We start from the raw sequence: 26,560 nt of genomic DNA on the forward strand, positions 1-26,560 counted from the left end.
TCACAGAGTGACCATAGATAAATTATTCCCCATTTCCATGAAAAATATTGGGGAAATATTTGTAGCAACAGACTACCACCATGCAGTCAGTGCATAATTTCCTTTCATTTTTGTATCTTGAGGGGCCCAAGAGAAGGGAAAGATAGAGCTAAATAGCCCCAAGGAAATACAGTAAAAGTAATAAAAAAGTCCTGAATAATATTTTGCTACTGAGACTTTAAAAAACATAGACGGACAACATTTCATGATAGTCTTCTGTTCAATTCTTGGTTCTTTAGTTCTGCCCTCTGGAGTTCTCAACATTAGAAGTGTGAATTGTCAGTGCAACCACAATGGTTTGGCTGGTGGTGACCAAAGAAAGGACTGGAGAAAGAGGCTGATATCATGGTTGATGCCTATGAGTACTGAATAGTTATTACTCTGGAAACAAGAGAATGGGAGGTGATGCTGGTGAAATAATTTCCTCCTTTCTCCATGAGATTTTGATCCTAAGCTCTTAGTTCTCACAAAGATGGCTGGATACTTTACTCTCTCCTCCCCTACCAGATCCATGACACTGTACACAAAAGAAAGTGAGGAGAGTATAAAATTTTAGATTGTATAAAAGTTTCAGAGTTTAGTTGGGCTCCTAGAGCTGATTACTTTTATTTTCACTGCAGCAAAAAAAAAAAAATCCACATAATGTAAATGCCAATTGATTCAATTCATTGTACTCATGCTGAAATCAGAGAAGAGATTGGGAACTGAGTGGGAATGGACACCAGAACTGCTTCTAAGTTATGACTTTTGAGGGAATTAATTCATCCCACAAGATATTTTAGGAATCCAGCAAAGCACTAGAAAGGAAAGGCTGGGTATGCTCAGGGACTTCTAGGTTCATTTTGCTCATAAGCAATGGGAGTTAGTTCATCTTAATCTCTGAGAGCCTACTGATGGTTTATGAGTATGGAGTACTCTAAGTAGCTACGCAAGCTAAACTCTCAGTGCCACATGACATACTTCTCCGGCGCACGTGTGTATATGTGTGAATGCTTTACAGAGATAATACTTGTCTCTTTGTTCTTTTCTAGGACATCATGAGATCAAATCTACAGGGAATGGAAGATTCTGGATGATTAGAAAAGGTAAAACTAATATTATTCTACCCCCCTTAACAGAGAGAAGGGTGTTTTTAGAAAAGAAAATTCCAGTCTCAGATTAGTAGATAAACTAAGTAAGTACAAGGGCATTATGTAAGCAATCTCCTTCCCATCCATCATAAAACATACAAAAACATGTGATTATCAATATTCATCATGCTTTCTTACAGGTAGATTGGAGATGGCTCTGATTCTTATACAGGCATACCTCAAAGATATTGAGGGTTCAGTTCCAGACCACAATAAGCAAATACCACAATAAAGCAAGTCACATGAATTTTTTTTTGTTTCCCAATGCATATAAGTTATGTTTATATTATGCTGTAGTCTATTAAGTGTGTAAGAGTATTGTGTCTGAAGAAAAACACATACCTTAATTAAAAATATTTTATTGCTAAAAAATGCTAATCATCATCTGGACCTTCAGCAAGTTGTAATCTTTTTGCTGGTGGAGGGTCTTGCCTTGGTGTTGGTGGTTGCTGACTGATCAGGATGGTGGTTGTAGCAATTTCTTAAAATAAGACAACAATGAAGTTTGAGGCGCAGGTTAACTCTTCCTTTTACTTGAGTACTTAGAGGCCATTGTATGGTTATTGATTGACCTAATTTCAATATCATTGTGTCTCAGGAATAGGGAAGCCTGAGGAAAGGGAAAGAGACAGGTAATGGCCCATAGGTGGACCAGTCAGAGCGCAGACAACATTTATTGATTAAGTTCACCATCTTATATGTGCGTAGTTCATGGTGCCCCAAAAACAGTTACAATAATAACATCAAAGATCAGTGATCACATCATAATAACAGAAGTAATAATAATAATGAAAAAGTATGAAATATTGAAAGAATTACCAAAATGTGACTCAGAGACGTAATGTGAGCACATGCTATTAGAAAAATGGTGCTGATAGACTTGATTGATGCAGGGCTGCTACAAACCTTCAGTCTGTAAAAAATGCAATATCTGCAAAGCACAATAAAAATGAGGTATACCTGTAAATTTGAACCTCCTGATGGAAGTGAATGGACTCAAGAAACAGAAAGATGTACTTTTTTGGACATGTCCAGTGTGTAGGGAAAATGAATGCTTATTATTTGGAAATTTTTTTTTAAAAAGCAAATGGAAAGAAGATAATTCATTCAAATAATTCATTCTACTAGGATTTGGTTATGAAGGTTTCATGTTGCTATTTTTTATGTGATTCATGTCATATGTTGTCTCACGTCTTCACAGTTTTCAAACAAGATCCTTGTTGTTTAGTTTATATCGAATATTAAGCAAGGTAGCAATATAATAGGATGATATGAGGATTTTATCAAATATTTCTGTGCATTTTTATATATTCTTAGAGAACTCTTGATAATTTCATTTGAAGATGTAATGAAATTAAATCATTTTATACAGTTTTTATTTAACTAAAGAGACTTCTTATTTATAGGCAACAAGAAGAATTTTGAATAATGCACTTTTGGATCCGGAGTGACATGAAGTTAAAAGTATGAGTTGCAACCCTTAACCAGCTCAGAAATAAAATGCCTTGTTTACAATTGACTGTATTCATTGGAGAGCTGTTAGCTTAGAAGTATTAAATTTAGTGCACTTTGGAAAATGTAAAATTGAGCACAAGAGACTTAAAATATAAATTGTGTTCTGCAAGCAAATAAATCCAGACCTTTACTGGATCTAAAATAAGCATAAACTAGAGAAAGGAATGAGAAGAGACAATTTAGAGGTCAATCACCATGGTAGTCCATCAGTGTTGTACAAGGTTGTCCCCTAAGCAGTTTAGAAATGAATGGCTAGTCATAAGACATCATGAACTTGAAAGAACTAATGTGATATTGGGCTGAATTAAGCCAGTCAGAGCTCCCAAGAATAAGAAGGTACCAATCCTTCTTCTCTCTGTCCTGTTCAGGCCATATCTGGAGAATTTACTTAGTTCTCTATGCCACATATAGAAAGGATAGTGATCAGCTGGAGAATGTAAGAGCAAGGATAGAAGAGTGTCAAAGTGAAAGAACAGTTTCAGGAACTGGAGAAATTTAGCACAGGGAAAAGAAGATTCATGGGGAACATTATAGCTGTTTTCAGATTTATTTTAGGCCATCATATTATCAGTATCCATATGCCAAGACCACCCCTCTCTTTTTATTCCTCTCTTTATACTATTAGGAGACACCCTGTTTTACATAGCTAAAGTCCACCAAAAAAGCTGTGGCCTGAGTTGAACATAACAATAATTCTTTGTACTCACCCTTTGGATTAACTCAGCCACAGCAAAATCCCAGAATTGTTTCACATCAGCACGAAGTACTCGCTTAGCTTGGACAAGTACCTGTACTACCCATGTTCTGTTTTTGAAGTTCTGCTATGAAACGTGTCATTGTTGCTGTTACCCTTCATTGTCAGGGCTACAGCTCAGTGCATAGCCACTAGTATATGTGTTAAGATTTGCCCATACTAAAGTGGGTCTCCTAGTAGAGGAGGCCCTGATATATGTGTCTAGTTTCCCTCCTCTAATTGAATAAAGAAAGCTTGTTGCTAATGACCAGCAGTTATTTCTTTGGTTTTATTTATTTGTTTGTTTTATTTTTTTATTTTTCAGAGTTGACTGTGGTTGTAATAACTTGTGTGAGCTCTGATATTTTTAGAGTTAACAGAGGTTGCAAAACCTCTGTGATTCTTTGGTCATTTGTTTTCAGGGTTGACAAAATGAAGGAGGGATTAACATTGTCCAGTCTGGCTGCAGAGTAAAGAACCAGAAGTAGTGCGACCAGAAATTGCCAAAAGAAGAAAAAAATTGATTGGAGGTGGAGCCAAGATGGCAGAGTAAAAGCAGTGACTTGCTTGAACTCTCCCTCCAAATACCTATAAAAAATGGCTCTAAACAAATTCTAAAGCAGCGGAATCCACAGAAAGACAGAATGAAACAAATTTCCATCCCAAGACAGCCTGGATGATTGATTGGAAAGGTATATCGTGCCGGGCAAGGAGACGAGCACAGTTTGGTGTGGGCGCTCAGGCAAGGCAGGCCTCAGTGAGCCTGGAGCAGGCCTCAGAGGACTGAATCACAGGCAGCTGTGGCAGTTTCAAGACTTCTCAACTCACGAATGCCAGTTACAACTTAGGTCAGTGGGAAAAGTCTGTGTCTGCAGTGAGAGAGAGAAACATGGAGCCAGCCTCAGTTCCCGAGCTCGGCCCCGGTATGGTGGCTGCTTCCTGAGCTTCTGGCCCACAGATTGAGGGTGAATCAAGTGGCTGATCAGAGGGGGATTGCAGGGATCTCTCTGCTGTGCAAGATTCTCTTGCTTTGCCCGTGCTTGGATCTGGGTCACAGTTCTGGGTGGCAGTCCTGGGGCAAGGAGGAGCACTGGCTTGGTGGATCTTGTAGTGATGGTGGAGAAGAAATCCTCCTCACAGTTCCAAGGCAGAAAAGAGTGCTTGGGGTCACTCATAGACCAGAGCTCAGGCCAGGAAAGGAGTAAACACCTCGCCCTTCATCATAGCATCTTGGAAGAACTGCAAATTTACAGGTCCCTAGAACTATCTCTGAAAACAGCTGCACAAAACACCTGAAGCTTGAGATAGTACATTCTTCACACTGGAAGCAGACCCCTACCATAACAAAGAGTTTATAACTCAAGTAATTGACTGGGATCATGAGCAAGCAGCACAAAAAAAGTCATAGAATCTTACTTTGGTGACAAAGAAGATCAAAACACACAACCAGAAGAAGACAACAAAGTCAAAACTCCTACATCCAAAGCCTCCAAGAAAAATATGAATTGCTTCCAGGTCATGGAAGAGATCAAAAAGGATTTTGAGAAGCAAGTAAGAGAAGCAGAGGAAAAACTAAGAGTGATGAAAGAAAATCATGAAAAACAAGTCAACAGCTTGCTAAAGGAGACTCAAAAAATACTGAAGAAAATAACACCTTAAAAAATAGCCTAAGCCAAATGGCAAAAGAGGTCCAAAAAGCCAGTGAGGAGAAGAACACCTTCAAAAGCAGAATTGGCCAAATGGAAAAGGCAGTCCAAAAGCTTACTGAAGAATATACTTCCTTAAAAATTAGAATGGAGCAATTAGAAGCTAGTGACTTTATGAGAAATCAAGACACTATAAAACAAATCCAAAAGAATGAAAAAATAGAAAACAGTGTGCAATATCTCATTGGAAAAACAACTGACCTGAACAATAGATCCAGGAGAGATAATTAAAAAATTAGTGGGCTATCTCAAAAGTCATGATCAAAAAAAGAGCCTAGGCAGAGCCAAGATGGCGGAGTGAAAGCAGTGAGCTTGAGCTCTCCCACAAACCCCTCCAAATACCTATTAAAAAATGGCTCTAAACAAATTATAAAGCAGTAGAACCCAGAAAAAGACAGAGTGAAACAAATTTCCAGCCCAAGACAACCTGGATGGTTGATTCAGAAAGGTATATCACGCCAGGCGAGGAGAGGAGCACAGTTCGGCATGGCATGCAGGCTGCAGTGAACCTGGAGCAGGCCTCAGAGGACTGAATCCCAGGCAGCTGTGGTGGTTTCCAGACTTCTCAACCCATGAATGCCAAAAATAACTTAGAACGTCAGTGGGAAAAGTCTGTGACTGCGGTGAGAGAAGGAGCTAGGTCTCAGTCGCAAGTCCAGAATGTGGCCTCTGGGGCAGTGGCTGCCTCCTGAACTTCCAGCTCACAGACTGAGGGGAAATCTAGTGGCTGGTCAGAGGGGAATTGCAGGGATCTTTTTGCCAGTGTTGAGGCAGGAATCTCTTGCTCTGCCTGTGCTTGGATCTGGGTCACAGTTCTGAGGAGGGGTCCTGGGGCAAGAAGGAGTGCTGGCGTGGTGGAGCTTGTAGTGGCCATGGAGAGGAAACACCTTGCCCCTTCTCATTACCACCTTGGAAGAACTGAAAATTTGCGGGTCCCTAGAACTATCTCTGAAAACAGCTGTAGAACCCCCTGAAGCTTGGGACAGTACATTTTCCACATTGGAAACAGACTTTTACATTTACAAAGAGTTTAAAACTCAAGTAATTGGCTGGGATCATGAGTAAGCAGCACAAAAAGAGTCAGACTATATTATCTTACTTTGGTGATAAAGAAGATCAAAACATAAAACCAGAAGAAGACAACAAAGTCAAAGCCTACATCCAAAGCGTCCAAGAAAAATATGAATCAGTCCCAGGCCTTGGAAGAGCTCAAAAGGGATTTTGAGAAGCAAGTAAGAGAAGCAGAGGAAAAACTGGGAAGAGAAATGAGAGTGATGCAAGAAAATCATGAAAAACAAGTCAACAGCTTGCTAAAGTAGACCCAAAAAAATACTGAAGAAAATAACACCTTAAAAAATAACCTAACCCAAATGGCAAAAGAGGTCCAAAATGCCAATGAGGAGAAAAATTCCCTAAAAAGCAAAATTGGCCAAATGGAAAAGGAAGTCCAAAAGATTACTGAAGAAAATACTTCCTTAAAAATTAGAATAGAGCAATTGGAAGCTAGTGACTTTATGATAAATCAAGACACTGTAAAACAAATCCAAAAGAATGAAAAATTAGAAAACAATGTGAAATATCTCATTGGAAAAACAACTGACCTGGAAAATAAATCCAGGAGAGAGAATTTAAAAATTATTGGACTGTCTGAAAGCCATGATCAAAAAAAGAGCCTAGACAACATCTTTCAAGAAATTACCAAGGAAAACTGCCCTGATATTTTAGAACCAGAGGACAAAATAGAAATTGAAAGAATCCACCGATCTCCTGAAAGAGATTCCCAAAGGAAAACTCCTAGGAATGTTGTAGCCAAATTCCAGAGTTCCCAGGTCAAGGAGAAAATATTGCAAGCAGCTAGAAAGAAACAATTCAAATATTGTGGAAACACAGTCAGGATAACACAAGATTTAGCAGCTTCTACATTAAGGGACAACAGGGCTTGGAATATAATATCCCAGAGGGCAAAGGAGATAGGATTACAACCAGGAATCACCTACCCAGCAAAACTCAGTATAATCCTTCAGGGGAAAAATGATCATTCAGTGAAATAGGGGACTTTCAAGCATTCTTGATGAAAAGACCAGAGTTGAATATAAAATTTGACTTTCAAATGCAAGACTCAAGTGAAACATGAAGAGGTAAACAGGAAAGAGAAATCATAAGAGACTCATTAAGGTTGAATTGTTTACATTCCTGCATGGAAAGATGATATTTGTAACTCATGAGACCTTTGTCAGTATTAGGGTAGCTGGAAGGTAAAAATTATATGTATGTATATATATAGATATAGATATAGATATATGTATATATAGATATAGATGGATAGATAGATAGAGGGCACAGAGTGAGTTGAAGATGAAGGGGTGATATCTGGAGAGTAAAATTAAGGAGTGAGAGGATTATAGTGGGAGAAGGAGAAAGGGAGAAGTAGAATGGGGTAAATTATCTCACATAAAACAGACAAGAAAAGGCTTTTACAGTGGAGGGGAAATGGGGAAAGGTGAGAGGGAATGAATGAATCTTATTCTTATCAGATTTGGCTTGCGAGAATAACACACACATTCAATTGGGTATGGAAATATATCTTACCCTACAGGAAAATAGGAGGGGAAGGGGACAAGAGAGCAGGAGGATGATAGAGGGGAGGGCAGACTTGGGGAGCGGGTAATCAGAAGCAAACACTTCTGAGGAGGGACAGGGTCAAAAGAGAGAATAGAATAAATGAGGGGCAGGATAGGATGAAGGGAAATATACTTAGTTTTTCACAACATGACTACTATGGAAGTGTTTTGCATGACTACACATGTATAACCTGTATTGAGTTGCTTGCCTTTTCAATGAGGGTGGGTGGGGAGGGAGGAAGAGAGAAAATTTGGAACCCAAAGTTTTAAAAATATATGTTAAAAAAATTATTTTCACATGCAACTGGAAAATAAGAAATACAGGAAATGGGGTATAGAAATCTATCCTGCCCTACAGGAAAATAGAAAGGGAAGGGGATAAGAGAAGGGGGGTGATAGAAGAGAGGGCAGATTAGGGGAAGGGGTATACAGAATGCATGCCATCTTGGGGTAGGGGGAGGGATGAGATGGGGAAAAAACTTGGAACTCAAAATCTTGAGGAAGTGAATGTTGAAAACTAAAACTAAATTAAATAAATAAAAAAATGTTGCTTGTTGACACACCTTAAAAAATTGATTACATGAAATTGAAAATCTCTTGTAGAAACAAAATGGATGCAGCCAAAATTAAAAGGAAAGACAGAAACTGGGGGAAATTTTGTAGCAAGTTTCTCTGATAAAAACCTAATTTCTCAAGTATATAGGGAACTAAGCAACATTTATAAAAACAATAGTCATTTTCCAGTTGACAAATGTTCAAAGGATGTAAATGGACAGTTTTCAGAAGAGGAATTCCAATTTAAAAAATGTTCTAAATTACTATTGGTTAGAGAAATGCAAATTAAAACAGCTCGAAGGTACCGCCTCACATCTATCAGACTGGCTAAAATAAATTTATTTTTCTAGAGGTGTTTTGAGTATGTTTTCTTTTGCAACATGGATAACATGAAGATATGTTTTGCATATAATTGATATCTTCTTGCATACCTTCTCAAGAAGTGAAGGAGTGATGAGACAGGAATAGATACTTGAATTAAAAATAAAAACATGAAAAAAATTGTATTTGGAAAATATTTAATGAAATAAAATATGTATATATCTACATCTATCTATCTATATCTATCTATCTATCTATATCTATATCTATATCTATCTATCTATCTATCTATATATATATATGAAGAAATTGCCAAGAGCCAAATTAAGCCTTCAGGTCAGCAAAATAAGACAAAACAAAATAAAACAACAATAACTTTCCTAATGATTAATGCTATCCAGATATGAAATAGGTGACTCAATAGGCAATGAGTTTTCTCTCAGTTGAAGTATTCAACAAGAACCTGATTGGCATTTTGTAGTCGAAATCTTTTTTAGTGTATGGGTTGGACTAGATGATCACTAAAGTTCCATCCAACTCTAAAATTCAGTGATTGTGTGAACTTTCCTTTCTCTGTCTCCTTCCCTTTCACCCTTAATTTGGATTTCCCTTTCACTAATACCAACTCTAGCTAATTTAATAAATCAATACATTTTAGTATTTATTGAGCATCTACCATGTGTCAGTCACTGTGCGAGGAACTGGTAATACAAGTAATGAAACAATCCCTATTCAAAAGAAGTTTACATTGTTATGGGGAATACATATAAATACATATTAAGTATAAATATAAAACTAAAACTATACAAATATGGTAGTTTGAGATGTCACTAGCTCTTGAGGAAATCAGAAAAACCTTCATGTAGAAGATGGTGCTTGAGTGTCAAGAAAAATAGGGACTCTGTGAAGTAAATACAAGGAAGGACTACATTGTAGATATGTGGGATAACCAGTATAAAGGCACAAAAAATGAGAGATGTAGTGTTCTGTGTGAGAAACAGAGAGAAGGTCAGTTTGGCAGGATGATGGACTATGGGAAGGGGAGTAATAACCAGTAAGATTGAAGGTATAGTTTAGGGCCATGTTGTATTAGTTTTTAAAAGTCAAATAGAGGAGTTAATATTTTATCTTAGAGCTAATAGGAGTCCACAAGAGTTGATTGAATAGGGTAGTCACATAGTTATAGCTGTTTTTAAGGGAAATTACATTGACAGTACTGTGTCAAGTAGATTAGAGTGGGGAGAAACTTGAGGCAGGAAGACCAATTAGGTGGCCGTTGTAATATGGTAGGCAAAAAGTGATGAACGATTGAGCTAAGGTGGTATCTATGTGATTGGAGAGAAGAGGTCAGACATGAAAGAAATTTTTACAGTTTTTCAAATTTTAGATATTTAAAGTAAGGGAGAATAATGAATTAAGGACAATGTAAAGAATATGAACCTAGGAGACTAAAAAATGGTGATGTCTTTGATAGAAATTGGGACATATGGAAGAAAGGTGGATTGGGGAAACAGATAGTGAGTTTAGTTTGCATATGTTAAGTGTCTATGTTTGGTATGTCCAATAGACAATTGGTAAGGCAGGAACTGAAACTCTGGATAGAGACTGGTACTGGTACCAGATGTACCAGAGACTGGTACATCTAGAAATCATCTGCCTAGATACAATAGTTGAACCTATTAGGAGCTGATGAAGTGAAAAAGAGACTACAAAAAAAGAAGAAAAGAAGACCTAGGACAGACCCTTCGTAAAACATCAACTGACAGGAAGTTGGATATGATCAGACCACAAAGAATTCTGAGAAACAGTGGTCAAATAGGTAGGATGTGGAAAGGGTAATAATGGTTTTGTAAAGATCCAAAGAAAAGAATGTATCTAAGAGTAGAAAGTAGTCAGTTAAGGCAAATACACCAAATATAGTAGCATCTAAATGTTTAAAAAAAAAGCTAAATGAGATACAATGGAGAAACAGATAGTAATACTATAATAGAACTGAACCACAATGTACTCCTTTCTGATTACATACATACATGTGTATATATACATACGTGTGTGTTGTATATTTATATAATATATTACACAAAATTAACAAAAAAAGAAATTAAGGATCCAAATAGAATTTTAAGAAGATGACAGTGTAAAGGCAGCAATTCAGCTGAACTCTCCCAACATTCCCTTTCAAACAATTTTAGAATAACTCCTTACGTTGAATTCTGGAGTGGCAGAGCCAACAAAAGGTCAGATTGAAACATTTTTCTAGCCCAAAACAACTTAAGAGGTCAGGAGGAGATGTCTGTGATGCTGGAGTCAGGGCTGACCTAGAATGTAGTACACACATAGGAACATCAGCAGCAGACCTTGGGAATTTTCAGTGAAGAGACAGGGGGTTGGACAACTGGTCAGAAGGAGATTATGAGAGACCTTTTGCTGGCACTGGTCACAGTTTCAAGGCAGAAAGGATCATGAATGCTTATGACTGCAGGAGATCAAGGGCTCTGGTCATAGTTTCAGGATAGAGAAGAGTCCTTATGGTCATTCAAAAGGGAGCAGAGGGCCTGGTCACAATCCCAGAGCTAAGAGGAGTGCTGGCACTTGCAACAGCAGTTGAGCAAGGTCCCTTCCTGGGTGAAGACCAGACCACAGGTCAGAAGAGCAGGGACCATAAGTCTCTTTGTATTATACCACCTTAGAAGTTCTGAAAACCTACAGACCCTAAGAAGTAGCTCTGAAATAATAGCACAAAAAATCTGAAACTTGGAATAGTATCATCTCTGCCCTGAGAGCAGAGCCGAACTTTAATAGAAAGTTGAAAGTCAAGAAATAGGCTGGAAAATGAGCAAACAATAAAAAAGGACCTGACCATAAAAAGCTACTATGGTGACAACTAAGATCAAGACATAAACTCATAAGAAGACGTTGATGTCAAAAGAGCTACTAGCAAAACCTCAAAGAAAAATGTAAATTAGATACAAGGCCAACAAGAATCTCTAGAAGAGTGCGAAAAGTATTTAAAAAATCAAATAAGGGGTGGAACCAAGATGTCAGAGAGAAACTAAGAAGTTGCCTGAACTCTCCCCAGTTTTCCTTCAAAACAAAGTTAAGTCAAGCTTCTAAATGGATTGTGGAGCAACAGAACCCACAAAAAGATGGAGTGAAGCAATTTTCCAGCTTAAGATTACTTAGAAGGACTTCAGGAAAGGTCTGTCTCATCTGGGTGAAAGGGGTACAAAGCTCAGTGCAGATGGTGTCAGAGCAAGCCAGCGGGAAGCTCTTAGCCACAGCACAGATTGACAAAGGAGGACCCAAGGTCCTGGCTCAGCAGGTTAGTGGCACATCAGGTCAACTGTGAGGCCTCCAGCCTCAGCACAGAAGGCAAAAAGCCAGCCCTAGAACCCCAGCACAACAGGTGCAACTAGGCTTGACCACCCCAGCACAGTGGACAAACTGCAAGCACCTGAGGACTCAATGCAGAAATCCAGTAACCAGGCTCCTGGCCCCCAGCACAGGAAGCTTGGCACAGTAGCTCTGTGCTCCAGGAGCAGAACTCAACTTTTAAAAATGAGCAAAAAATCTAGAAGAGCCCTGACCATAGAGAGCTCCTATGATAACACAAATGATCAAAACACAGTCTCAGAAGAGGACAACACTGTCATTTCATGTGAAGCTTCAAAGGGGAATGTGAATTGGTCTTAAGACCAAAAAGTCCTCTTGGATGAGCTCAAAAAAGGGTTTTAAAAATCAATTAATATAAGTAGGAGAAAAAATTGAGAAAAGAAATGCGTTACACAGGAGAATTATGAAATAAGAGTCAACAGTTTGGAAAAGGAAGCACAAAAATTGACTGAAGAAAACAACTTCTTAAAAATGGAATTGGCCAAATGGGGAAAAAATCCACTGAACAAAACAATTCCTTTAAAAGTAGAGTTGGCCAAATGGAAAAGGGGGTACAAAAGCTAAATTGAAGAAAATAGTTCCTTAAAAGTTAGAATTGGGCAAGTGGAAGCTAATGATTCTATGAGATATCAAGAATCAATCAAACAAAATCATAAGAATGAAAAAATAGAAGAAAATGTAAAATGCCTCATTGGAAAAACAATCAACCTGGAAATAGATCCAGGAGAGATAATTTAAGAATTATTGTTCTACCTGAAAGTCATGATCAAAAAAAGAGCCTAGACACTATCTTTCAAGAAATTATCAAGGAACATTGCCCTGATATACTAGAACCAGAGGGTAAAATTGTCATTGAAAGAATCTACCAATCACCTCCTGAAAGAGATTCCAAAATGAAAACTCCAAGGAATGTTGTAACCAAATTCCAGAATTATCAGGTCAAGGAGAAAATACTGCAAAAAAACAGAAAGAAACTGTCCAAATATTAAGGAGCCACAGGCAGGATTATACAAGACTTAGAATTTCTACATTAAAGGATCTGAGGGCTTGGAAGGCAAAGGAGCTTGGATTACAACCAAGAATCAACTTCCCAGCAAAATTGAGCATAATCTTTCAGGGGAAAAGATGTACATTCAATGAGAAATGGGACTTTTAAACTTTCCTGCTAAAAAGACCAGAGCTGAACAGAAAATTCAATTTTCAAATACAAGACTGAAGAGAAGTATAAAAAGGTAAACAGGAAAGAGAAAACAAACAAATGTGTTATTCAATAAGACTAAACTGCTTACATCTGTACACAGCAAGATGATTCTTGTAACTATTGAAAACTGAATCTGTATTAGGGCAGTTAGAAGGAATATACACAGACAGAGTGTGTGGGTATAAGTTGACTTTGATGTGATGAAATATAAAAAATAATAAGGGGTGGAAAAAAAAGGATTGTATTGGGAGAAGAGTAAAGGGGGAGGCAGAATAGGGTAAATTACATCACATGAAGAGGCACAAAAAGACCTCTTACAATAGAGGGAAAGAAGGCAAGGGTTGAGCATTGTTTGAACCTTACTCTCCTTGGATTTGGTTCAAAGAGGGAATAACATCAACACTCAGTTGGGTATAAAAATTTATCTTACCCTATAGGGAAGTAGGGAGAGGAAACAGGAAAGCAAAAGGAGGGCTGATGGGAGGGAGGGCAGATCGAGGGAGACAGGAGTCAGAATTAAAACAGACTTGTAAGGAGGGACAGGGGAAAGAGAGAGGGAGAGAGAAAAATAGAATGGAAGGAAATAAACACTTGGTAATCATAACTGAATGTGAATGGGATAAATTCATCCACAGAACAGAAGTGGATAGCAAAATGGATTAGAAACTGAAACCCTACAATATGTTGTTTATGAGAAACATACTTGAAACAGAGAGAGATACACAAAGAGTAAAAATAAAGGGCTGGAGCAGAATCTATTATGCTTCAGTTGAGGTAAAAAGGCATGGGGAGTAAGCAATCATGATCCCAGACAAGGTAAAAGCAATAATAGACCAATTTTAAAAGTTACCATAGACAATGCACTAATATCAATACTAAACATATATGCACCAAAATGACATAACATTCAAATTCTTAAAAGAAAAGTTAAATGAGTAACAGGAGGAAATAGACAGTAAAAGTATACTAGCAGGAGACCTCAATATTCCCCTCAGCACTAGATAAATCTAATGATAACATCAAAAAGAAAGAATTTAAGGAGATGAATAGAATTTAGAAAAGTTAGATATTATAGATCTCTGGAGAAAATTGAAAGGAAATACAAAATTCTCTGCTGCACATGGTACCTTCACAAAAAATTGGCCATGTATTAGGACATAAAAAAATACCTCACAACCAAATGCAGCGAAGCAAAAACATTGAATGCATCATAATGCAACATAAATTACATTCAAGGGGCAGCTAGGTGGCACAGTGGATAGAGCTCTGGCCTTGGAGTCATGAGGACCTGAGTTCAAATTTGGTCTTAGACACGCAACACATGACACTAGCTGTATGACCCTGGGCAAGTCACTTAACCCCGATTGCCTAGCCAAAAAAAAAATACATTCAATAAAGGGCTGTGGAAACAGAATAAAAATTAATTGAAAACTAAATAATCTAATCTTAAAGAATGAGTGTCAAAGAAAAATCATAGAAATAATAAACAATTTTATTAAACAATGAGAACAATGAGACAATATACCAAAATGTGTGAGATGTAGCCAATGCAATACTTAGGGGAAAATCTATGTCTCTAAATGCTTATATCAACAAAATAAAAAGCAGATAAATGAACTCGGCATGCAATAAAAAAAAAAAACTGGAAAAAGAACCAATTAAAAATCTCTAATTAAACACCAAATTGGAAATCCTGAATATCAAAGGAGAAAGTAAAATTTAAAGTAAAAAAAAATGAGCTAATATATAAAACTAAGAGCTAGTTTTATGAAAAAAAATAGACAATGATTAATTTGAATTAAAAAAAGAAAGAAGAAACCAAATTACCAGTATCAAAAATGAAAAGAGTAAATTCATCACCAATGAAGATGAAATTAAAGGAATCATTAGGAGCTATTTTGCTCAATATTACATACTAATAAATCTGACAATCTAAGTGAAACAGGTGAATAATTACAAAAAATATAAATTGCCCAGATTAACAGATGAAGAAATAAAATACTTAAATAATCCTATTTTAGGAAAATGAACAAGCTATCAGTGAGCTCCCAAATTAAAAATTCCCAGGACCAGATGGACTCAAAATTGAATTCTACCAAATATTTAAAGAATGATTAATTCCAATACTATAAAATCATGTGGAAAAATAGGCAAAGAAAGAGTCCTTTCTTTTATGGCACACATATGGTGCTGATACTTAAACCAGAAAGAGTATAAACAGAAAAAGAACACTAGAGATCAATTTCTCTAATGAATATTGATTCACAATTTTTAAAAGAAATACTAGCAAGGAGATTACAGCAATATATCACAAATATCATACACTATGTGCAGATGGAATTTATATCAGGAATTCAGGGCTAGTTCAATATTAGGAAAACTATCAGCATCACTGACCATATCAGTAATAAAAACAACAAAATCATATGATTATCTCAATAAATGCAGAAAAAGCTTTTGACAAAATACAACACTAATTCTTATTAAAAAAAAAAAACCACTAGAGAGCATAGGGATAAATGGAGCTTTCCTTAAAATGATAAATAGTATATATCTAAAACTATCAACAAGCATTATCTGTGATTGGGATAAGCTAGACCCTTCCCAATAAGATCAGAGGTGAAGCAAAGATATCAATTACCACCACTATAATTCAATATTGTACTGGAAATGCTGGCTATAGAAGTAAGAAAAGAAAAAAGAAATTGAAGGAATAAAAATAGGCAATGAAGAACTAAAACTCATCCTTTGCAGATGATATGTTGGTATACTTAGAAAATCCTAAAGAATCAACTAAAAACCTAGTTGAAACAATTAACAACATTAGCAAGGTTACAGGATATAAAACAAACCTACATAAGTCATCAGTATTTCTATATATTACCAACAAAGTCCAGCAGGAAGAGATAGAAAGAGAAATTCTGTTTAAAATGACTGAAGACAATATAAAATACTTGGAAGTCTTCCAACCAAGAGAAACCTGAGTACTATATGATCACAATTACAAATCACTTTTCACACAAATAAAGTCAGATCTAAACAACTGGAGAAATATTCATTGCTCATGGATAGACCAAGCCTACACATGTGTGTATGTGTGTGTGTATAGGTGGCAAATCTGTATGTATATTTATGTATATATGTATGTATATGTATATGTACATACATATGTGTATATGATGGCAAATAATTGAAACCAAAGGAGTACTCATCAATTGGAGAATGTATGATCACTTAATAATATATGAATATAATGGACTGCTTTTGTACCTTAATGATGAAAGAGATAGATTCAGGGAAACCTGGGATGACTCATATGAACTGATGCATGATGAAGTGAGAAGAATCAGGAAAACAATTTAAACAATATCAACAAAATTGTAAGGACACATAATTTGAAAGACTTACCAACCATGATTCCAGAAGATTGATGATGATTTATGCTACTTATCTCTTGACAAATGGATTTAAGGTGCAGAATGAGACACATATTTCTAACTATGAACATTGTAGGATTTTATTTTGCTTGATTTTATATATATGTGGATATATGTATATATATATATATATCAATTGAATAAGTTTTCTTTATATATATGGATATATATATCAATTGAATAAGTTTTCTTTATATATATGGATATATATATCAATTGAATAAGTTTTCTTTATATATATATATATATATAATGTGGATAGATATATCAATTGAATAAGTTTTCTTTTTTTTCCTTTGTTTTGTGGGAGAAAAATAAATGCTTGTTAAGAGAAAAAGAAAATAAAAGAACATAATTTTAACATTTTATGGTAATGATAATTCAGAAAATCATGTTCAGTAAGTCCATGTCAATAAAAGGAATAATTTATATTTGAGAAGGAATAAAATAGTGTAGATAATTATAGTGGATTATTCATTTTCATTTTTATATCATAACAGTGCCCTCTATTCAAAGACTATATCTATTTGGTATTAAACTTATGGTCAAAACAACAACAACAACAACAACAACAACAACAACAACAACAACAACAACAACACAATTTTCCCCTTCTATGTGATAATAAAATTCTTTACAAATATCTGTGTCTTTTTTGTTCTATAGATTTAGATCTGGTGTTTGATCATAAAAGTTTTACTTATCACTAGATTAGAATTGTGACACTGAATCAAGTGCTTTAGTTGAAAAAAAAAACACCCCTATTTGGAATATCTTTTTGGAGAGACAAATTAATGGTTATTTTGTATTTCCCTCCTTCAGATTATTGGTTTTAGGTCCTTAGAATCTTAACTATATTTTGTAACCCACTGAGAAAGATGAAGATGTTGCATTTACATATCAATTAATTCTGTTTACAAAGAAATTGCCTTTTGGGGTTTGCATAACATTACATTCACTCTGTCAGTCACATCCCATCCTAATCAATGATGTAGCAAGCAGGGAGCCAAGTTCATAAAAGCCCTTGGGTTTTAGTTGGATAATCAGGTGAAGTCAGTGGATTTGTTCAAGGTTCAAAATAAGCCTATTATTCTTTTCTACCTCAAATACATTTTTCAGTGTTGTGTTTTGCTTTATTTTTCCATGATCAAAACTCTTAAATATAATGTATAGACAGTCTAAATGTTGTGTGTGTGTTTTATTTTTTAAGAATTTTAGCCTGAACCAGACAAACCAAACATATTCAGAAATTTGAACAGATAAGAGAGCTCACTTTTACCCAGGGATTATTCTTATTTGACCTTTATCTACTTAACCATCTTAAAGCTTTAATATAAATTCTAGATGCTTCCATGTATCATTTAAGGTCCTCTAAAAATCAAGTTACATTCCAAAATATCCCTTTCATTTCAACAAGGTTTTATGCATACTATATTCATCCATTCACTTTCTATTTTTTTACTTTCTTCTTCTTTCCATAGCTTTGCATAAATTTTATCTCTTCATGCAATACACATTCTACCTCTTTCATGAAATTATTTCAACTAATTCTGACCTAATTAGTATCTTCAAGCTACCAATGATGGAATCCTGAAAATTCACAAGGATATTCTAGTGAAGAGGAAAAAGAGTTTTCAAAAAAGACTAATGCAGATACACAGAGAATTCATTGACAAAATCAAATTTTTAAAAGATAGAAATTGAAAATGGAAGCAAGGGTAAAAAACTGAGGATGAATAAAAAAATGTCACTCTGAGATTGTGTCATGTGTATTAAGCCTAGAAAATGCTAAAGTTGGCCCTGAATGCAAAAATAGCAAAACAAAATTTATTATTTTTTTTCTTGCTACACTGGGGATAATAGGAAGATCATAGAAAGAAAGGATCTCTGCTTAGGAGTCAAGAGATAATGATACTAGAAAATGGTAAGATGGTAATGGGGCTAAACTATTGAACATTTACTTGTTTTTGTATGTCAAGGAGAATAATAATAACTAGCATTTGTAGAGTTCTTTGAGGTTTGCCAAACACTTTACAAATATTATCTCATTTTATCTTCACAACAACCCAGGAAGGGAGATGCTATTATTATCCCCAATTTACAGTTGAAGAGTCTGATGCATAAAGAAATGAAATGGCTTGCTTGGGGCCACACAGCTAGGAAATGTCTTGAGTCTAGATTTGAATTCATGGTTTCCTGACTCCAGGTTCACCGTACCAGCTAGCTGCCTTCTGAAAATGATCTTTGGATTAGAAAAGGGTAGAAGAAAGATCAGGCAAATCAGTTGCCCCAGATTTATTGAAGTTATCAAGCTCATATAAACCACACCATTCAGGAAGACAAATCTCTCTGTGTAGAAGGATCCAGTCATTCTACCATCAGCCAAACAAGAGTCACAAGCAAGGCAGGCAAGTCACACTGAGTGAGAGGAGGCATGTGGTAGGCAGATCAAACTACAACTGCCACCTTGACCACCATCTACTCTTAAACTTCAATAGACACAGCCCAGGACACCAAACTCAAGCACTGTGGAATTGGCAGTGTTCCACAAATTACTAGATCTGCTTTTAGCCCAGCTTCTGCAGCCATCAATGAGGAGAAAAATCAATTTGGAGAAAGGGCCCATTTTCCTTACCACTACCAGTGGCATCTCCTGACCAGCTGCCACAAATGGGCAAATGGTCAAAAGAGTCCTGTAATATCTTCTCTCCCAACAATTAGCACTGTTCCCAACCCAGTCTTCCTGGCCATCAACTGAGAAAGCAATTCTTGTGCAGAAGAGGCTACCAAATGTCAACCAATTACCACCTAGAAGGCAGGCTAGTCAGTCTCATTGAAAGAGAGACAAGAGGCATCATATGCTAGGCAAGTCAAACTACCACCATTGACTATCATCTTCCCTTAGGCCATGACGGAAGCAGCCAAGGATCCTGAACCCATGAACTTTTGAATTAGTAATGCTTTCAACCAAGTATCGCCATAACCCTATGCAGATGCAGCCTGGCAACTATTCCTGCAGGAGCTATAGCTACACCTATTGAAGATCCCCAAAAAGAAAGTTTTTACCACTGTGGCAGTGTCAAATGTTTCAACATCAGACACTGACATGGTTTTATAAATGGAAATAATATTAAAGAGGAAACATTAACATCTGCTTTGCTACTGTACCCTAAAGATTGTGGGACTTTTCCATGTGACTTGTAGCTGAAAGCTTGTATGTGTGTTGTTTCCTCCATTAAAATGTAAGCTCAATGGGATCAGAGACTGCTTTTCTATCTACATTTGTAGTGCCTAACACATAGTGTGAAATGAAACACTTCATTAATTCATTCTTTGAAAGAACTGTCAGATGTGATTGGTGAGCCACTCAATAAAAGATCATGGACAATGATAGAGTTGCTCCAGTTTCTAATGAAGGGCAAATATTGTTCCATTTTTCAGAAAATGGAAGAGAGTAGAATCTGTAAAATATGGACCAATGAGCTTAATTCAATTCATGGCAACATTTTATCTAATACATATTGTTAAATATATTGTTTGTGAGAAGTTGGTAGGGAAAAAGTAATCACTAAAAGTGAGCATGGCCTCATCAAGAACAAATCATTAAACTTTTGGGAAGATAGAAGAGAAGTTTAAGCAAAAAAACCAGATCTTCCATATAGTAACACACAAAGAAATTGTAAGAAATTCTCCAAATGGAGTAAAGAATTGAAATATGAGAAAAGAAAGGGAAAAAAATCCCCACAAGGTCATCCCTCCAAGAAATAAGGAGAACAACACAACAAGGACAGATTATGCCTCGCACACTTAATGTTTGTTGATTGATTGTTGAGCAACCTACTCTTCTGAACTACTGTCCTGAACCCAAATCCTAAGGAGCAATTCCAAAGGTAGGAGAAATTCAGAGGTAGTTTTGGGCAGGGAAAAAGATTCCCAGGCTCTTTACCAGATGGCCCTAGATTTCTGTTAGGTCCCTGGATCCCTCATGCCATTACACACTCCCCCATTGTAGCTACCCCAATGACTTCAGAATCAGGAGAAATTTGGAATTAGTTGAATTTGTATAGTTGCTATATGGCTATTGGAATTTGCCCCAGCTGTGGTAACAATGGCTTCCCCACCACAGTTCTGGGATATAGATCTGCATGAAGTCAACTTCAATAGCAAGAGAGCCAAAATACATTTTGAACTAGCTGCAGGTGGGATAGGGAATAGGGTGGGGGGGAGAGGGACCCTACTATGCATATATTATACATATATTTTAGCTGTCAGATTCTTATCCCTTGCCCTGATTCTGAGCTATGGATGCCCCTAGTAATTTCCCTATTAAAAGATAGAGTTATTATGAGGAGGAAGATCTGAAGTCAAACTTTAGGGGAGAAGAGAGGAAGAAATAAAAAGAAAATCAGCAGCTAAAGGGGAAAGAAAAACCCAGAGAAATAATGGAAGTTGCTTTTCCCCAAGATGGCTCCAAAGGTGAAGAAGGAAGTGGTTTCCCTCCCTGCCCCAAGACAAAAAATAGGTGTAAGTCCTTGAAGGCCAAGAAGGCAGTGTTGAAGGGTGTTCATAACCACAAAAAGAAGAAGAACCAAACGTCCTCCACCTTCTGGCAATCCAAGACACTAAGACTTCAACGGCAGCCCAAATACCCTCAGAAAAGTGCCCCTCAGAGGAACAAACTTGATCACTATGCCATCATTAAGTTTCCCTTGACCACTGAGTCTGCTGTGAAGAAGATTGAAAACAACAACGCCCTCGTCTTCATTGTGGACATCAAAGCCAACAAGCAACAGATCAAGCAGACAGTAAAGAAGCTGCATGACATCAATGTGGCCCAGGTCAACACACTGATCTGGCTTGACAGAGAGAAGAAGGCCTCCAACTTGCTCCAGACTATAATGCCTCAGATATTGCCAACAAAATTGGAATAATTTAAACTGTGTCCAGCTATCCTACTCTACCTACAATAAAATTTTCCAGTTTTAAAAAAAGGATATAATGAAGTGAGTAAAGATAAACATATACAATTAAGAAATTGTATCAGGTAAAAGAATCCTATGAGAAAATGACCAAAAATTAGTAATGGAAAACTAATTGTACTACTGGAAATAATGAAACTATGGTTCTAGATTCAGGGAGGGGGTCTGGACTGAATAGCTCAGGTGGTATAGTATTATTTTAATGAAATACAGCATCCATACACAAATTTGCTTTCTCATAGATCATATATAGGCCATAGATTGTAACTCTAAGCCTGAGTAACCTAGCTAACAAATGAATGTCTAACAAATAGCAGGAAGGATAGCATGAATAGCTGGAAATATCTCCATGCTTAAATATAGATGAATTTCTAAATTTGGTTTCCTTATGTACAAAGGATAGTATAAGGGTAGAAGAAAATATAACAAAAAATACATATATTAAAGCCCTTAAATTTGAAGGTAAAATTAACAACCATTATTATTACTTTGATAGTTCACAATCACTGAAATATCCTCTTAGGCAAATTGAAAATATTACTCATAACAGAGCAAAACATAAGCTCATGTTTACTACCTGGCCCACTTAAGTCATTGCATTAATTTTTAAGACTATCAGCACTGAGCATGATGCAGCTACCAATAATTCAAAGGGTTTTCATTGCCCTTGTATGCCTCTTTTCTGTAATTACATGCTGAACATGCATTCCAATAATATAGACCTTTTTGTTAAGTTGACGTAAAAAGGTCAGTAATAAGCTAGTATTTATGTTTAATCATCAACCTTCACTTCCTTTAAAATCTTCTGACAATTATGTCTGAAAGCAAGATAGCTAATGTAGCATAAATAACATTTTACAATGGGAAGCAAAGATGGGCAATGTTGTTTTTTTCCCCCCTATACTTTGAACAACTCAATTCTGAAAAATTAGGAATGCAAAAAAGAATCACAGATTTCCAGAACCTGATATATTGGCTGAAACCTGTTTCTTATGTATGCTTTTGAAAATTGAAAGGATTTTAAGTATTCCATCTTGTGGTAAAAACTTTAGAATATGATTTGGTGGCTTATGCTGATAACACATACAATAATTCAGATATGTACACCAACCCTAAGGGGATTTCAACAGGCTCCACTGGGCCATTATCAGGCAGATAAAGTCAAGTGAAGAATGGAGATCTCTACTCTAAGGGAGCCTATTTACCTTTCCATTCATGGTGAGGTTCACCCATCCATAAATGGGGATGTTTCTTACTAAGTTCAGGTGATTTAGGAGGGATATATATCATCCCACATATGCCAATTCCATGTTTTGTAAGAAACAAAATCTCCCTCTTCATTTTGACAGGCTCCGAAAATTTTACTAAGCATCTTCTATTTTGATGAAAACATGGAGGGCATTGCTTTAGTGTGTCTGCTTTAGTGCTATGAAAACTCTTCAAATGCTATTATTATAAAGAATGTTAGTTGCTAACTCCTTACCTTCTAGCTATTGAGAATTGGGGTTGTAAAAATTTGCTCTTCACCCTACTTAGCTCTAACTAAAACAATAGACATTGAAAAAGAGTCAGCAAAGAGTCATTTACCTGCATCCAGGAGGTAGATTGTTGTTGTTGTTGTTATTGTTGTTGTTATTGTTGCCAGTAAGTCTGGAACTTCTTGACTCAAAACTCATTTGTTCCTTTTAAAGGCACTGCACCTGTAAATGGCACTTAGATCTTATATAGAGCTTAAAATTAAATGGTGTACTTTTATCTCTAAAACTCAGGAGATACTGATAAACAGGCTACATAGACTCTAACAAGAGTGAAGGTCCTTACCTCTTTCTTACAGAATCCATTCTTTTCTCTTTTTCAAAACAGAATATTTCTCCTAATCCAATCCTGTGGTACCACTCTTGTTTTCACACCTGACGTTACTGGTTGTTATTAATATTCTCTAATCTAATTCCACAAGTAGTTGTACCTGCTTTTTAATTTGAGCAACATTTTAAAAGACACATTTCTAAAATAATTTTTTTCCTTCGGATTAGTACGAAACACAAGAAGTTGACAATGCCATTAATTATTTTGCTGTAAATAGCTACTTGGTTATTTTCATCATCCATTTTGCCTCCTGGGGTTGAGTCCTGACTTCTCCATCTAGTATTCAAAGCCCTCCACGTTTGTGCTTTAGATTATCTATTTAAACTAATCTCTTACTACTTCCCAAAAGAAATTTCTATTAAAGTCAAATGAAATTTAAGTTGGCCTATTTATTTCCCGGGAATGTGATCATGTAGGACTTTATGTTCTTTTTATGTACCCAAAGTTTTCTAATTTGTACTTTATTTATCTGAGTAAATGTTTTATCTTAGCAAGTTGAGGGCAAAGAACTGATCTTATTTAACTTCTACTTTTACTGTGTAGATTTTGTATGTACATAATTATTTGCAGGTTGTCTCACCTATTAAAATATGAACTCCTTGAAGACAAGGACTACCTTTATGCACTAGTTTATGTGAGTGCCTGGCACATATTAAAAATTAAAGTCTTACAAACTTAATAAATGTTTGTTGACTAACTGACTAACTTATTTATCTTGGTACCTCCTCCAAAGTCTTATTCTGATAATTCCTACTCAAATATCTTATAATGGCATGAAAGTGAGTCTCAAAAACAATTCCAGAAGAGCAAAAGCTCTTGCATGTTCTATTATTTTGGAAAGGTTTTGAGTATTGGCTAATAAATCACAAGCATTTATTGATTACTTATGTGCTAGATGTTGTGCTAAATGCTGAGGATACAAAGACAAAAGAAACAGGGACTCAAGAATTATCTTAAGAAAATACCTGAGAAGTAACTGTCCAGACTTTCCTTAAAGACCTTCTCTGAGAGAAAATCCACTACCTTTGAAAATTGACCACTCTATTCTGGAATAGGAAAAATGGTTAGGAAGTCTTATATCAACCCTAAATTTTTCAACTTCTCAACTTCTAGCTATTGCCCTGCTATGTTCTGACCAGTTTCTCTATTCCTTTAGGTTAAGGCCCTTCAGGTAGTTGAACATGGCTATCATGTTCCCTCGAAATTTTTTCTTGGACAAATATCTTCAGTCTCTTACATCCATCCTTGTGTGGCATGATTTTGAGGTCCTTTAGCTTCTTGCTTGCCCTTATTTGGATGTTGTATTGTTAATCCATGTCCTTTCTAAAACATAGTACCACAAACTCAACCAGTCTTCAAATGTGGACTGTTACAGAAAATTATATCCTTAGTTCTGTATATTTTATCTGTATCAATACAAATGAATACAGGCAAATGCATTATTTCCTTGACCTATCAACTTGTAAGACCCTATTAAAATTGAAAAAGGAAATTAAGTTAGTGTGGCATAACTTGATCTTGATAAAGACAATCTGATTTATTACATTTACCATTTATTTTCTAGATGTTCACTAACTATCCCTTTAATTGTTGTGGAATTTTGCCAGAAAGTAAAGTTAATATGCCTAGCCTATAGCTTGCCAAATCCATTCACTTTCCTTTTTAGGGGGGAAAAAAGGACATTGACCTACTCCAATCATATGGAACCTTTCCTGTATTTCATGATATTTCAACAGTGACAAATAGTGACTCAACATTTATATTAGTTCTTTCATTAGCCCTAGAATGTAATTTATCTCAGACTAGAGGCTTGAACTAGAGAGCACTAAGGGCAGCTTAGCATTCTTTTACTCTCCCTCTTCTTATCCTGGGTATCAATTCCTTATTAGCCATTTTCCCCCATTCTTTCAAATCCAATTACCATTCCATTTATCAGATAAAACAAAAATGAACTAAGTCAAACAATGATTCCATAATTTCTCTACTCATTCTCCTTTCCCTAGTACTCAAGTGGAATTATTATCTCATTAATGTGGATGTTTTTAGAAAAATGTAGAACACAACCTATTTTGCCTGCCCATACTATCTCTCTTGACCTTGTGTTCACAGAAGTTCACTATAGGCACTCCATATTATATACCAGAAAGGGGAAGGGGCTTCTTTGCATCTATTAGATGGGAGCATGCCAGTGAAGGAAACAGGCTGACCACCACTCTCACTCTTGCCTTCTATTTCAGTCATACACTTTTTATGGCATGTTGTAGTTTGCTTCTTTTTCATTCCCTATTTGTTAGGTCTTGTAACTTGCTCACATAATAATAATATCTAATATTTACATAGAATCTACTAGGCATGGTACTAAGTACTTTGCAAATATTATTTGATTTGATATTCATGGCAACCCTAAGAGGTAAATTCTATTTTCATCCTCATTTTATAGATGAAGAAACTGAGGTAAACAGAGCTAACTAACTTGTTCAAGGTCACGTAGCTATTGAGTTTCTGAGGCTGGATTTGAACTTATGTGTTCCTGACTCCAGGACCAGGGTTTTATACATTGTGCCATAAGGCTGCTCATAGGTACACTTCTCCATTATCCTGTAGGTGATAAAGCCATTATAGAATCTTGGAATTGGGGAAGTGGAAGCCTCCTTCCATACCAGCTCCCATTCGTCTAGTTCATCCTATTTGTTAAAGTTATCCTCGCTATAACATACTGACAAGTTGGTGCCCAGTCCCTGCTTGAAGAGCTTCAAGAAGGGGGGGCAGTTAGCAAGACCAGGATTCAAATTCATCTTCAAACACTGATTAGCTATGTGGCTCTGGGCAAATCACTTAACCTCTTTTTGCCTTGGTTTCCTCATCTGTAAAATGGGGATAATCATAGTACCTACCTCTCCTGATTGTTATGAGGATCAAAAGAGATAACAATTGTAAAGTCCTTAGCACAGTTCCTTTCACATAGTAAGTGCTGTATAAATGCTAGCTATTACCCAAGACCATGCACCCAATAAGTGTTTGAGACAAGGTTTGAATTTAGGTCTTCCTGACTCCAGATCCAGCA

General features: G+C 36.2%; 1 pseudogene; it reads left to right on the forward strand.

Moving 5' to 3' along the window:
• Nucleotides 1-21,093: 21,093 nt before the first annotated feature.
• LOC114035973 lies at nucleotides 21,094-21,587 on the forward strand (annotated as a pseudogene).
• The last annotated feature ends 4,973 nt before the right edge of the window (nucleotides 21,588-26,560 follow it).

This window comes from Vombatus ursinus, unplaced genomic scaffold, assembly GCF_900497805.2.
Source record: "Vombatus ursinus unplaced genomic scaffold, bare-nosed wombat genome assembly UNPS02009573.1, whole genome shotgun sequence".
Lineage (NCBI taxonomy): Eukaryota > Metazoa > Chordata > Mammalia > Diprotodontia > Vombatidae > Vombatus > Vombatus ursinus.